This window comes from Halichoerus grypus, chromosome 2 (assembly GCF_964656455.1).
Source record: "Halichoerus grypus chromosome 2, mHalGry1.hap1.1, whole genome shotgun sequence".
In the NCBI taxonomy this organism is placed as follows: Eukaryota; Metazoa; Chordata; class Mammalia; order Carnivora; family Phocidae; genus Halichoerus; species Halichoerus grypus.
In genome coordinates this window covers 191,280,837-191,292,645 of record NC_135713.1, presented here as the reverse complement: position 1 = coordinate 191,292,645, position 11,809 = coordinate 191,280,837, and positions in this window count along the sequence as shown.

Sequence of the window (11,809 nt, the reverse complement as noted above, 5' to 3'; positions counted from 1 at the left end):
CCCAGCCAGGTGCTTAGCCCTTAGCAGCTGGGGTGGCTTGGGCTTGGAGGGAGGGGACAGGCAGACAGGCAGGGGCTGGGAGAAGGATGGGACAGCTGAGCAAAAAGGAGAGAAAGGACTAGAATACTACTCAAAGCATGGCCTGTGGACCGGGAGCATCGGCATCACCTGGGAACTTGCAGGAACTTCAGATTCTCAGCCCCCACCCTAGACCTGCTGAATCAAAATCTCTGGAGTGAGGCAGACTTTATGGCCTTATGTTTTAACAAGTGACTCTCAGGCATTGCTAAAGTTTAAGGACCAGGGATACAGAGGACAAAAGGTTGGTGGGGAGCACCCTCGGCTGAATCGATGGAAACAGGAGTTGAACCAAACATTCAGCCATCCGGCCACCATCTATCGCTGCGTGCTCCACGTGACCCCAGCGCTCTTCCTGTAAGTCTTTCTGATGGAAAGGTGCCAAGATGGAAATAACATGGCTCCCTTCGGCCCAGGCCTCACTCTAAGCTCTCCCACCCCAGTCGGTCCCTGTCTGACCTCTTGTTCTGGGGGTGGAGAGTACCCCCCATCCTAGTCCACATGTGTGGGGTGAGGGTGGGGAAGTGTCTCAGGAGGGGTGTCAGGCCAGGTCTCCTGGCAGACCCAGCTGTCCTTTCCCATCCACACTGCCCCTCACCTCCCAGCTCCCTCCCAAGGAGCACACCCAGCAGCTGCAGGAACCACCCAGCCTGGCCCAACTCTAGCCCCAATGTCCCCCAGCTCAGAGGGAGTGGAGTTCAACCTGTTCTTCCCCGATGACCCCTCTTGGACCTCTGCAAAGGGACTTAGACCCACCACAGCCCAAACCTATGACATCCCTGGAACCCTTCTCTCCTTCCCCCCAAATCTCCCCTACTTGAGGGTATTGGAAAAAGCTGCCACAAGCCATGTCCTCACCCCAGTGCCCCCTGCCTGAGCCCCAAACCCAGCTGTCAGCTCCTCAGGTCACAGCCCACCCCCACCGAACGCCATCCCACACTGTGGGTGGGATCTCATCTCAGCGCAGGCCAAGCAGCTGGCTGCACCACCTGCCTCAGGAGAGACCAAATGGAAGGCTGAGAGGAAGGGCAGGGGTGGGGGAGGCTCTGAGGGAGAGGAAGCAGGGGTGAGAGGGCTGGGGCCAGGAAGTCTGGGACGTTAAAGCTGGAAGGGATATTAGGGATCAACTAGTGCAGTCTGGACATTTCACAACCCTCCCCCAGGCGGGAGAGATAGTTGCGGGATCCGTACACAGAGAAGGGATCTCCCCCACCTGACTTTAGTCGACCTTATTGTTCACCATCTTCTTCCAGGAGCTTCCTTTAGTTAACTCCATATTTCTTCTCCCCTATCATTCATTCTACTACTCCTGACTGCCCATAACCGGTACTTGGTTCATTAGCTTGCTCATATTCACCCCATGTCTATAATTTTTTGTATCTTAGAAGTGTGTGTGCACGCGTGCATGCATGCATGCTTGCCTCCACCATCGGACTGGACGTTTCTTAAGGACAAAGTCTATGTCTCTACCATCAGACTAGGTGTTCCTAGAGGACAAATGATGACTCCCTTCCACTAGGATACAAGCTCCCTGAGAGTGGGGGCTGTCTTCCCTATTAGACTAGGGTTCCCTAAAGGCAGGAACGGAGCCCCAACTCACCTTTAGGATTTTGTTCCACAGAGCCGGCTCTGGTTTAGTCCTTTAGACATGTGGCCTGGAACCTAAAAGCAGTGAGTCCCTCGGACAGGAATACCCACTTCAGAGACTCTGCCTGAAGTGGCTGGTGCCATTTGGAGCCGTTGGGGCCAACGCTTTGGGGCAGGACCTGGGAATTCTCAGACAGCTATTCCCATTCCTTGCCCATCCCAAGATTCCAAATTTTTGTCAGAGTGATTACCAGCCTTGGGGTTCTATACTTCCTGTCCCAGCAGCCCTCCTGGGAAATTCTCTGAAGTTTTGAAGGGAGCTCACCCTACCTGAGCTGGAGACCCTGTGAACTCAGGGACTGTGGTGGGGATGGGGATAGGAGGAGAGGCCTTCCTTCTTCCTGTTGGCCGAGGCCTCTGGGGATGGCTGAGGCAGATGACCCCTCTCCAAAGCTCCTGAGGCCCCAGCCCCTCATTGACTTTCTCTCTCTCATTTGTCCCGGGCCCCTCCTCACCTTCTCCCAGGATAAACTTCAGCAAGGGCACCAAGCTAACCCTCTCTCAAAAAAAAAGAAAGAAAAGAAAAAGAAAAAAAGAAAGCTAACCCTCTCTCTAAAGCTAATTGATCATAGGGCCTTCCTCACTGCCCCTCAAAGAGGATGCTGGGATTTCTGTCACAACTCCCAACCAACCAAAGTCCTAGTAGAGTTCATTCTAGAACCTTCCTGGTACCATCACCCTGAGCATCCAACAGCCCCTGCCCCCAGCTGGAGATGTGGCAAGGTCTGAGCCAGTCCAGTAAGTACAATGAAACCTCAGCTCTGTCCCAGAAGATCCTGCCACAGCCTTTCCACACTGTGCTGGGCCCTGCAGGGCACGGGGCGCCTTCATAGAGGTCATCCTAAGAACACACATTAACAGGCTGGCTAGAGGTGCTTCTTCTTCCAGTCTCCACAACACGGGGTTAGAGCGCCCTCCACATTACACCCTATTTGTGGATGTGACTAACCCCACCCCACCCCGTACTACTAAGGAGGAGCTTCTAATGGTCCTGGTAACCAGCAGGATATGTGGCATACGGTAGCCGTCAAGTCTGTGGGATGGATGGATGGATGGATGGATGGATGGATGGATACACAGACAAAGGAACAGGATCTGTACAGTTCATAGGACAGACCCCATCCCAGCAAAGGAAGCAAGGCTCAGAGAGGCGAAGAAGTGTATTCGGGGCCCTAGAGCTCATCAGGAGAACTGGAACACCAGGCCAGGCCCCTATTGCAGTGCAAGCTTGGAACTGAACCCAGGCCCCCAGACTCCCTACACCCGGAGCACTGTGTGGTTGCGCAGGTCCCACACTGCACCACTCCGGGAGGGACCCCTGTGTCTCCTGGAGTTGCTGCAGGATGTGCCCACGTGGCTGCCTCCCCACTCACTGCTCAGCCCTCTTTGTGCAACATTCAAACACTTGAAGCAACAGAATTCATCACCTTCTCCTGCTAGTCGGCGTGCCAGACAGCAAGGAGCTTCTGGGGGGCAGGTGAAGATCCCTGAGGAGTACACAGCACCCCCCCACCCCAGCACCGCTGTGTGTGCCTCCTGCCTCCCCAGGAAGGAGCATTTCTGTCAAACCCCACCATATCCCGACAGGCCCCTTACCTGTGCCCACACCCACCCCATCCACCCTCACCTCCCCACACACCACCCCCACACACATGTGCACCATGCGAGTGAGGCCCAGGGCCCCAGATCTCCAAGCTCCTGACGGAGACTCAACGAAGCAGGGGGCTGAGGGCTGGGGGCCAGGGCCCGGACCCCCCCGCCCCCCCCGCAGCAGAGCCCCGTCCCCCTCCACTCGTGTGCGGGGCCCCGGCCCCTCCCGGGGAACAAGGCTGGGATTAATAAGCGGCGCGGCTCCCTCCCCTAATGGGCTCCAGCTGCACAAACATTCCCAGAATTCAGAGCCGGCTCTGTCTGGGGCGGCCCAGGCCTCAGCTCCAGCATTCCTGGCCCCCTCCCCCCTCCCAAGCCTGGACAGCTGCTCCGGAACTCGGGCAACTGGCTGGGGATCGAATCCCAATCTGACTTTTCCAGAGGTGGGGGGTATGGGAATGACTGGGGCTGGGGGTGGGGTGGAGTGGGGAGCAGGGGAGGGGGGAAGAGGGGAACAAATTCTGAAGGGACATCTCAGTTCCCGCCCTACCTGCCCCCTGCCCCGCCCCCCTGCAGCCCGCCCTTCCCCCAGCACCGCTTACCCTCTTAGCTGTAGGTACCAGGGGCCCAGCTCAGTCTTACCTAATTTGTCTCACCAGGCAGTACCTTTGACTGGCAATGCCCAGGAGGAGGGCACAGGACAGAGCTGGGAGGAAAGAGAGACATCTCTCCTTGGGTTTTAAGAGATCCAGCTGTGTCTCAGATGGAATCTACCGCCTGGCAGGAGCTTCATTCAAACAGATTCTTATCAAGAAGGGGGAGGGGGGCAGCAAAGGGAGCAGGAAGAGGAAGGAAAGTGGGATCCTCACCCTCCCATTATCCTCCCAGGGAGGGACATTTAGGGACCCAGAGGCAGGAGTTCTAAGTAGACAAAGAGGTGCCATGTTGATGACAGCTCTGAAAGTGTCCGTCTTCTCTTTCCCGTCTCTGGATCAGGGGCCAGAACAGGTCATTCAACTGTCCTTACCCAGTTAGGCTAGTTTGGAGGACACCAATGGCTGAGGCCAGGCGAGGAGTCCTGTGACTTGAGTTTGTGCCAAGGGCCATCTGAGCGGGGCTCGGTGGAGAGCACAGGTCACCCCGATGGAGGTGTGTGACTGGGGGTGTGTGCATGTGTCTGAGTGCCCAAGCATGAGCAGCTGGGTTCAGTGTTTGGAAGTGGATGAGTGTGTGCACACACACTCATCAGCCTCTTGGTATTCAGAAATGCCGAGGTCCCACATTCATTAGGAAAGGCTGCCTGCTGGTCACCGCCTCCCCGGTTGGAAGTGCCCCTCCGTGGGGCATGTGCTGGAGAGAGGTTGAGAAGAGAAAGAATGGTAAAAGAAAAGGCAGGTCTGAGAGGGGAGAGCCCTGCAGGAGGCTGTGTGAGCAGCAGAGGGCACCAACTGGGGAGTTGAGGAACGGGGGCCTCAGCTCTGCCATGAACCAGCTGGGGACTTTGGACAAGTCACTTCCCTGACCTGGGCCTTGGTTTCCTTATCTTGAATATGGGCAGGTTAGACTAGAGTCTCCTCCTGAGTTCCTTCTTAGATTCCACCGTCACTAGAACTGAGTTGGGGGGGCACAGGAAAGATGTTCCATCTCCTCAGACCTGTGGAGAAATGGGCTCTGGGCAGGCCACCAAGAGCAGTCAACAGGGACTGCATGGAAGGTACCCAAGTCTCCCTGGAGAGGCGATCCAGAAGAGGGGGTGGTCCCTACCCTGGGGAGCCCCATTCTCCAGAGGCAAGTAATGGCAGACTCTCCCCACTTCCCCCCACCGCCGGCTGCTCTCAGTGGCAGTCCTATGTGAGGGAGGGAAGAGGGCCACTGAGATGGGGAGCATGGGGACGGTCACCCTCTTGCCCTCACATGCTCCCTCTCCTCAGGCCCCTGCTGAGGAATGTAGACAGACCTCTCCGGGTCTTTGTCTCCGTACCTGCCCTACATCACCTGCTCCTTCCGGGGCCCACCATTTCTCCATGGAGGCACAGAAGGGATGGCTCTCTGACAGTGTCTGAGCCCTTTAACTCCTCTCCTCTCCCAGCTAAGGAACCTGCTCCTGGGTCGCAGAGAGTGAGGTGAGACCTTCTTGGGTAAATGGAGAGACTGAAGTCCTCTGGTTGGGCCAGGAAGTCAGGAATTGAACCCCATTTAGGATTCTCTCCAAGTGAGCCTCATTAGTCATTCGTCTGGCATTTGGTGCCCAACAACTTTACAGTTAGCCTCACATTAGAAAACGAGGAACACAAAGAAATAACATTTCCCCCAGGGGTATGAAGTTAGAAAAAACAAATTCCTTCCCCCAGAACCAAAGGCAGAATGGGGACCAACCCTAGGCTGACCCAAGGAAACAGTAATCAACAGGCGGTTGGCTTTCAGAGCTGTTGATGTGGGCACAGGAGAAACGGTGGACCAAGACGCCTGAAGCTCCTAGACCGGAGCTCTGGATTATAAAGCTGCAGGTATTTAGCAGGGATTCTGGGGATTTTAAAAGTGAGAAGAAGGAAAGCAGCAGACCATGGATGTGGAACTCTAAGGCGTCGATGGGCAAGAAACTGAACTTCTACCCTCTCTCCCCCATCCCTCCCTACTTCTCTCAGTTATCTATTGGCTAACAATCCACCCAAAACTGAGTGGCTTAAAACAACAGCAATCTTGTCTGCTCATGATTCTGCAGCTTGCGCAGGGTTTGGTGTGGACAGCTTGTCTCCGCGCCATGCAGTGGGGGCTGGGACAGCTCAGCCGGGCCTGGAGTATCCAAGATGGTTTTCCTGGTGTGTCTGGTGCCTCCGCCGGCATGGCTGGAAGAGATGGGGGTCTTTCTGTCTCCTTCATAGTCTCCCATCCCCCAGAGGGTCTCTCCCCCTTTCTTTCTTTTTTTTTTTTTTTTTAAAGATTTTATTTATTTTTTGATAGAGAGAAGGAGAGATAGCAAGAGAGGGAATACAAGCAGGGGGAGTGGGAGAGGGAGAAGCAGGCTTCCTGCGGAGCAGGGAGCCCGATGTGGGGCTCGATCCCAGGACCCTGGGATCATGACCTGAGCCGAAGGCAGACGCTTAACGACTGAGCCACCCAGGCGCCCTCTCCCCCTTTCTTTCGAGGTAGGCTCTCTCTCTCCCGCAGTGTGGTTGCACTTCACATGGTGGCTGGCTTCCAAGGGGCAAAAGTGGGAGCTCTGCCAGGCCTCCTAAGCCCTTCACCTGAACTGTCAGGATATCAGTTTTGTTGCATCTTATTGATCAAAGCAAGTCAAAGGTCCCCCAGACTCAAGGAGAGTGGAAAATGGCTGAAAGGCTCCAAAGGGAGAAGGCATTGCTGGTGGTCATCTTTGCAGACCATCCCGGCCTGCCCCTCACTGTGCTCCCCTTTTTTCCCCTTGGCTCACTGAAAGGCAGTCCTCCTCCCTCGGGTGTGGTCCTTAACCCCTTCTTCTAACCAGCGCCCAAATTCTGCTGTTTCTGCTTCCTCAGTGTCTCGCAAATCATTCCCACCGTCACTACCATCCTCTCTTACCTGGAATGTTCAATAGCTTCCTGAAAGGTCCCCTTTTTCCACTCTTGCTTCATTACCTTTTTGCTTTCCACACTGCAGACAGACAGATCACCTGGGGGGGGGGCGCTGGTGAGGTGGGGGGACTGAAGAGCCCGGGAGACCTGTGCTTCATGATGTGCCCTTTTGCACCATGTGTATACCGTCCAAAAACTAAAATGCCTTTTAAAAATTGACTTGGGCGCCTGGGTGGCTCTGTCGGTTAAGTGTTCTAACTCTTGATCTCAGCTCGGGTCTGGATCTCAGGGTCATGAGTTCAGGCCCTGCATTGGGCTCCATGCCCAGTGTGGAGCCCACTTAAAAAAAAATCAATTTAAGGGGTCGATTTAAAGCTGGCTTACCCCTGAGCCTGGCTGGCTCAGTCGGTAGAGCATGCGACTCTTGATCTTGGGGTAGTGGGTTTGAACCCCACGTGGGGTATAGAGGTTACTTAAATAAAACTTTTAAAAAATAATAATTAATTTAATTTACTTAATTAAAAAAAAGAACTGGAAGCCTTTTAAAAAAATCAACTCAAAGTCAATTTTTTTTTTAAGATTATTTATTTATTTATTTGACAGAGAGAGAAAGAGAGAGAGAGCACAAGTAAGCAGAGTGGCAGGCAGAGGGAGAGGGAGAAGAAGCAGAGAGCCCAATGTGGGGCTCAATCCCAGGACCCCAGGATCATGACCCAAGCTGAAGGCAGATGCTTAACAGACTGAGCCACCCAGGCGCCCCTCAAATCTATTAATAGAGAAAAAAACCCAAATCCTTACTGTGTCATTCTCCTGAAAACCCCTCAGTGATGGCCCATGGCTCCTTCAAGTTTAGACTCCCTAATGGAGCTCACAAAGCCCTTCATCATCTGCCGCACCTAGCCCCCACAGCCTCACCCCTCCCTACTTTGCACTCCATGCTCCAGCTGAGCGGAACCTCTCTGAACTTCCTGCAGTTCCTTGAAAGCACCATTTTCTCTTTTGCCTTTGCAGTTTTTGCACAGGTGACTGCTCACAACACTCTATTCATCATTCAGGTCTTAGCTCAGATGTTGTTTCCTCCAGGAAGTCTTCTGTGGTCCATAAAGTTGGGGTTTGACGCCTCTTCTGTGAATTCCCATAGCACCCTAGATTTGACTAGCACCGTGCTCATCACGCTGCATTGTAATTACCTGGCACTTCACCTGTCCCTCCCGCTAGAGCGCACCCTTCGTGCAGGACAGGAATCAAGGCTGCATTGCTCACTGCTGTTTCCCTGGCACCTTTGAAGGGGCTTTCTACAGACTGGTGGAGGAACGGAGGAGACGAAAGGAGGAAGAAAGAAGAGGAGGAGGGAGAGAAGGAGAGTAAGTTGGTTTAAAAGCTGGAACAGTCAGGATAAGGCCAGGATTCAACCATGTGGATGGACTTCATAGATATTAGATATAAAAGAGGGAATATTATATTATTCCATTTCTAGAAGTTCTAGAACAGACATAATTGTGATATAATTAATTGACAATCGATTGTGATGGAGGTCAGAATAGTAGTTGCCTCTGGGCAGAAATCACTGGAAGATAGCAGGAAGAAAGTGTCCTATATCTTTTTTTTTTAAGATTTTATTTATCGGGGCACCTGGGTGGCTCAGTAGGTTAAGCGTCTGCCTTCGGCTCAGGTCATGATCCCAGGGTCCTGGGATCAAGCCCCACATCGGGCTCCTGGCTCAGCGGGGAGCCTGCTTCTCCCTCTCCCTCTGCCTCTCCCCCTGCTTATGCTCTCTCTCTCTCTCTGTATCTCTGTGTCTCAAATGAATAAATAAAACCTTTTTTTAAAAAAAAGATTTTATTTATTTATGGGGTGCCTGGGTGGCTCCGTCAGTTAAGCGTCTGCCTTCAGCTCAGGTCACTATCTCAGGGTCCTGGGATCAAGCCCTGCATCCAGCTTGCTGCTCAGCAGGGAGCCTGCTTCTCCCTCTGTGGCCCTCCCTCGTGCTCTCTCTCTCTCTCAAATAAATAAATTTTTAAAAAAAATCTTTAAAAAATATTTATTTGAGAGCGTGCACATGCAAGAGAGAGAGAGAGCGTGCGCATGTGTGGGGGAGGGGCACAAGGGGAGGGAGAGGGAGAGAGAGAATCTCAACCAGACTCAGTGCTGAGCACAGAGCCCAGCATGGGGCTCAATCTCACAACCCTGAGATCGTGACCTGAGCTGAAACCAAGAATCAGTCACTTAACCAACTGAGCCACCCAGGCGCCCCAAAAGTGTCCTATATCTTGACTTAAGTAGTGTTTACATGAGTATTGACACATGAAAAATTCATTAATCTGTACTTAAAATTAAAATGCACTTTATGCATTTCACTTTATGTTATATCTCAATAAGACAGTAGAAAGGGAAGGAAGGAAGAAAGGAAAGAAGGGAGAGAGAGAAAGGGAGGAAGGAAGGAAGGAAAAAGGGAGGAAGGACTTATGTGGGCAGATATTCACATAAATTGCCTAGTTGGTAACAGCAATAAAGCAGTTATAATCTAGGACTAAGGTATCGAACTGGGATGTGGGCAGAAAACGGTGTGTGTGTGTGTGTGTGTGTGTGTGTGTGTGTGTGTGTACATATGTGCATGCAAGTGAGTGAAGAAGCTGCTTTCTATTGAAGGGGGGAAAGTAATGCGAAAAATTTGCCCATCCATTCTTCACACATCTGTCTGTCCCCTCCCTCCCCCAAGCCTCCAGTACTTTTCATAACTACAGCATAAAGTCCGGTCTCCTTGACCTGGCATTAAAACATTCCACTATCTGCCCCCTGTCCACCTCCCCTTCTAGACTTATCTCTTTTGCCTCATGCCCTCTCTCCCCAGATCCACCATACTACGCTGCTTCTGTGTACTCCTTACCGGTAGAACTTCACCAATCCATTGAGAGGTCAGCTGTCATTGCTCTTGGCTTATGAGGCTCCTACTCGCCGTCATAGGATTCACTGCTCCGCCATCTTTCCTTTCACGGCACTTTTGCTCGTAGCCAAATAGCATGTCACTTGACCTCTTGCAGATCATAGCTATTTATATATGTTTCTCTTCCTGTCTATAATGTCTCACATGGGTGTAGGCAGGCCTCAATCTGTCAGATTGATGGATGAATAAACCCTCCAGAAGTCAGGGACAAGATCAGTGCTCAGACCTCTAGCTCAAGCTCTCAACTTCGGTCTGAACATCAGAACGACATCTCCAACTGCTTACTGGATATCTTCTCCTTGAAGTAAATGTGTTCAAAACTGAATTTATTATCTCCTTGTGGCAGAGACAGTCATGCTCACCAAGTATTCCATGTGCATCCCTATACTTTCCAACCCTCTGTAGTTAGAAGAGGCCACAAGACTGGTTCTGGCCAATGAAATCTGCATGGAAGTGACGCGCATCATGTCTGGGCTGTGGTAGTAAAAGCCCCATACACAATCCTCTAGTATCTTTCTCTTCTCCTGCCATGTAACTGAGGACGTGAGTGAAGAAGCCATGTGTTGTAGATGGTGGAGCCTCTGTCGGCTTGGATCCCTGAGTGACTGTGTGGAGTAGAGACTCCCGCTGACCACATAGGACCTGTAGTATGAGTGATGAAACAAAAGAAGTCTTTGTTTTGTTAAGCCAATGAGATTTTGAAGTTATTAATAGCTGCAGCATGACCTACATGATCCTAATATATTCTCCACTCTCAAATCCGCATGTTATCTTTATTCCTTCCATTGGTGAATGGCTTATCATCCACCCAATTATCCCAGTTAGAAACCTCAAGCTGCTTTCTTTTTTTTTTTTTAAGATTTTATTTATTTATTTGACAGAGAAAGACCCAGCGAGAGAGGGAACACAAGCAGGGGGAATGGGAAAGGGAGAAGCAGGCTTCCTTCTGAGCAGGGAGCCTGATGTGGGGCTCCCTGCCTGAACCACCCAGGTGCCCCCTCAAACTGCTTTCTCCTTCACTTTCTTCTTGATCTGACCGATAGTTCTTGGGCCAGGCCTCATCCAACCCCTCCCTTGGATCAGAATCAGCATCCTACCTGATTTCTTTGACTTTAGATTCCTCTCTCCAGTTATCCTCCATGTTGCCTCCCGAGTTCTCTTTCTAAAACACAAATCTGGTCACAGTACTCATTGGCTTAAAAATCTCTACCTGTTCTTTATTTTCTATAGGATAAAAGACAGAAACCTGAGGCTGGCACCAAGTACCTTGATTGCCTAGTCAACTACCTTGCCAGTCTCCCCTGCCACCTAGTACTCTAAGATCCAACCACATGGGATGCTCAGTGAGCCCTCAAACATACTGGGCTTCCTTGGCCTCTCAGTATGTGTAAATGTAGCCCCCTATCTGGAAAGCTCTTCCTTCCCTTGTCTTCCTGGCAAATTCCTATCCCTTTTTCAAAACCGAACCCAGGAGCGCCTGGGTGGCTCAGTCGTTAAGCATCTGCCTTCGGCTCAGGTCATGGTCCCAGGGTCCTGGGATCGAGCCCCACGTCGGGCTCTCTGCTCCACAGGAAGCGTGCTTCTCCCTCTCCTACTCCCCTTGCTTGTGTTCCCTCTCTCGCTGTGTCTCTCTCAAATAAATAAATAAATAAAATCTTAAAAAAAAAACAACAAAAAAAACCCCAACCCAAATGTCCTCTCTATGGAGCTTTATTCATATAGCCAGGCAGAATTATTTTCTCCCTTTTCTGTGTTGCTCAGGAACCCTGAACCTTCCTCTGTTAGCATTTTTCACTAAAATTTTAAGAATCCAGGGGCACCTGGGTGACTCAGTCTGTTAAACTCCTGCTTCGGCTCAGGTCGTGATCTCAGGGTCCTGGGATTGAGCCTGGCATCAGGCTCCCTGCTCAGTGGGGAGTCTGCCCCCCCCCACTTGTGCTCTTGCTCTTTCTCTCTGTCAAATAAATAAATAAAATATTTAAAGAAAGGAAGAAAGAAA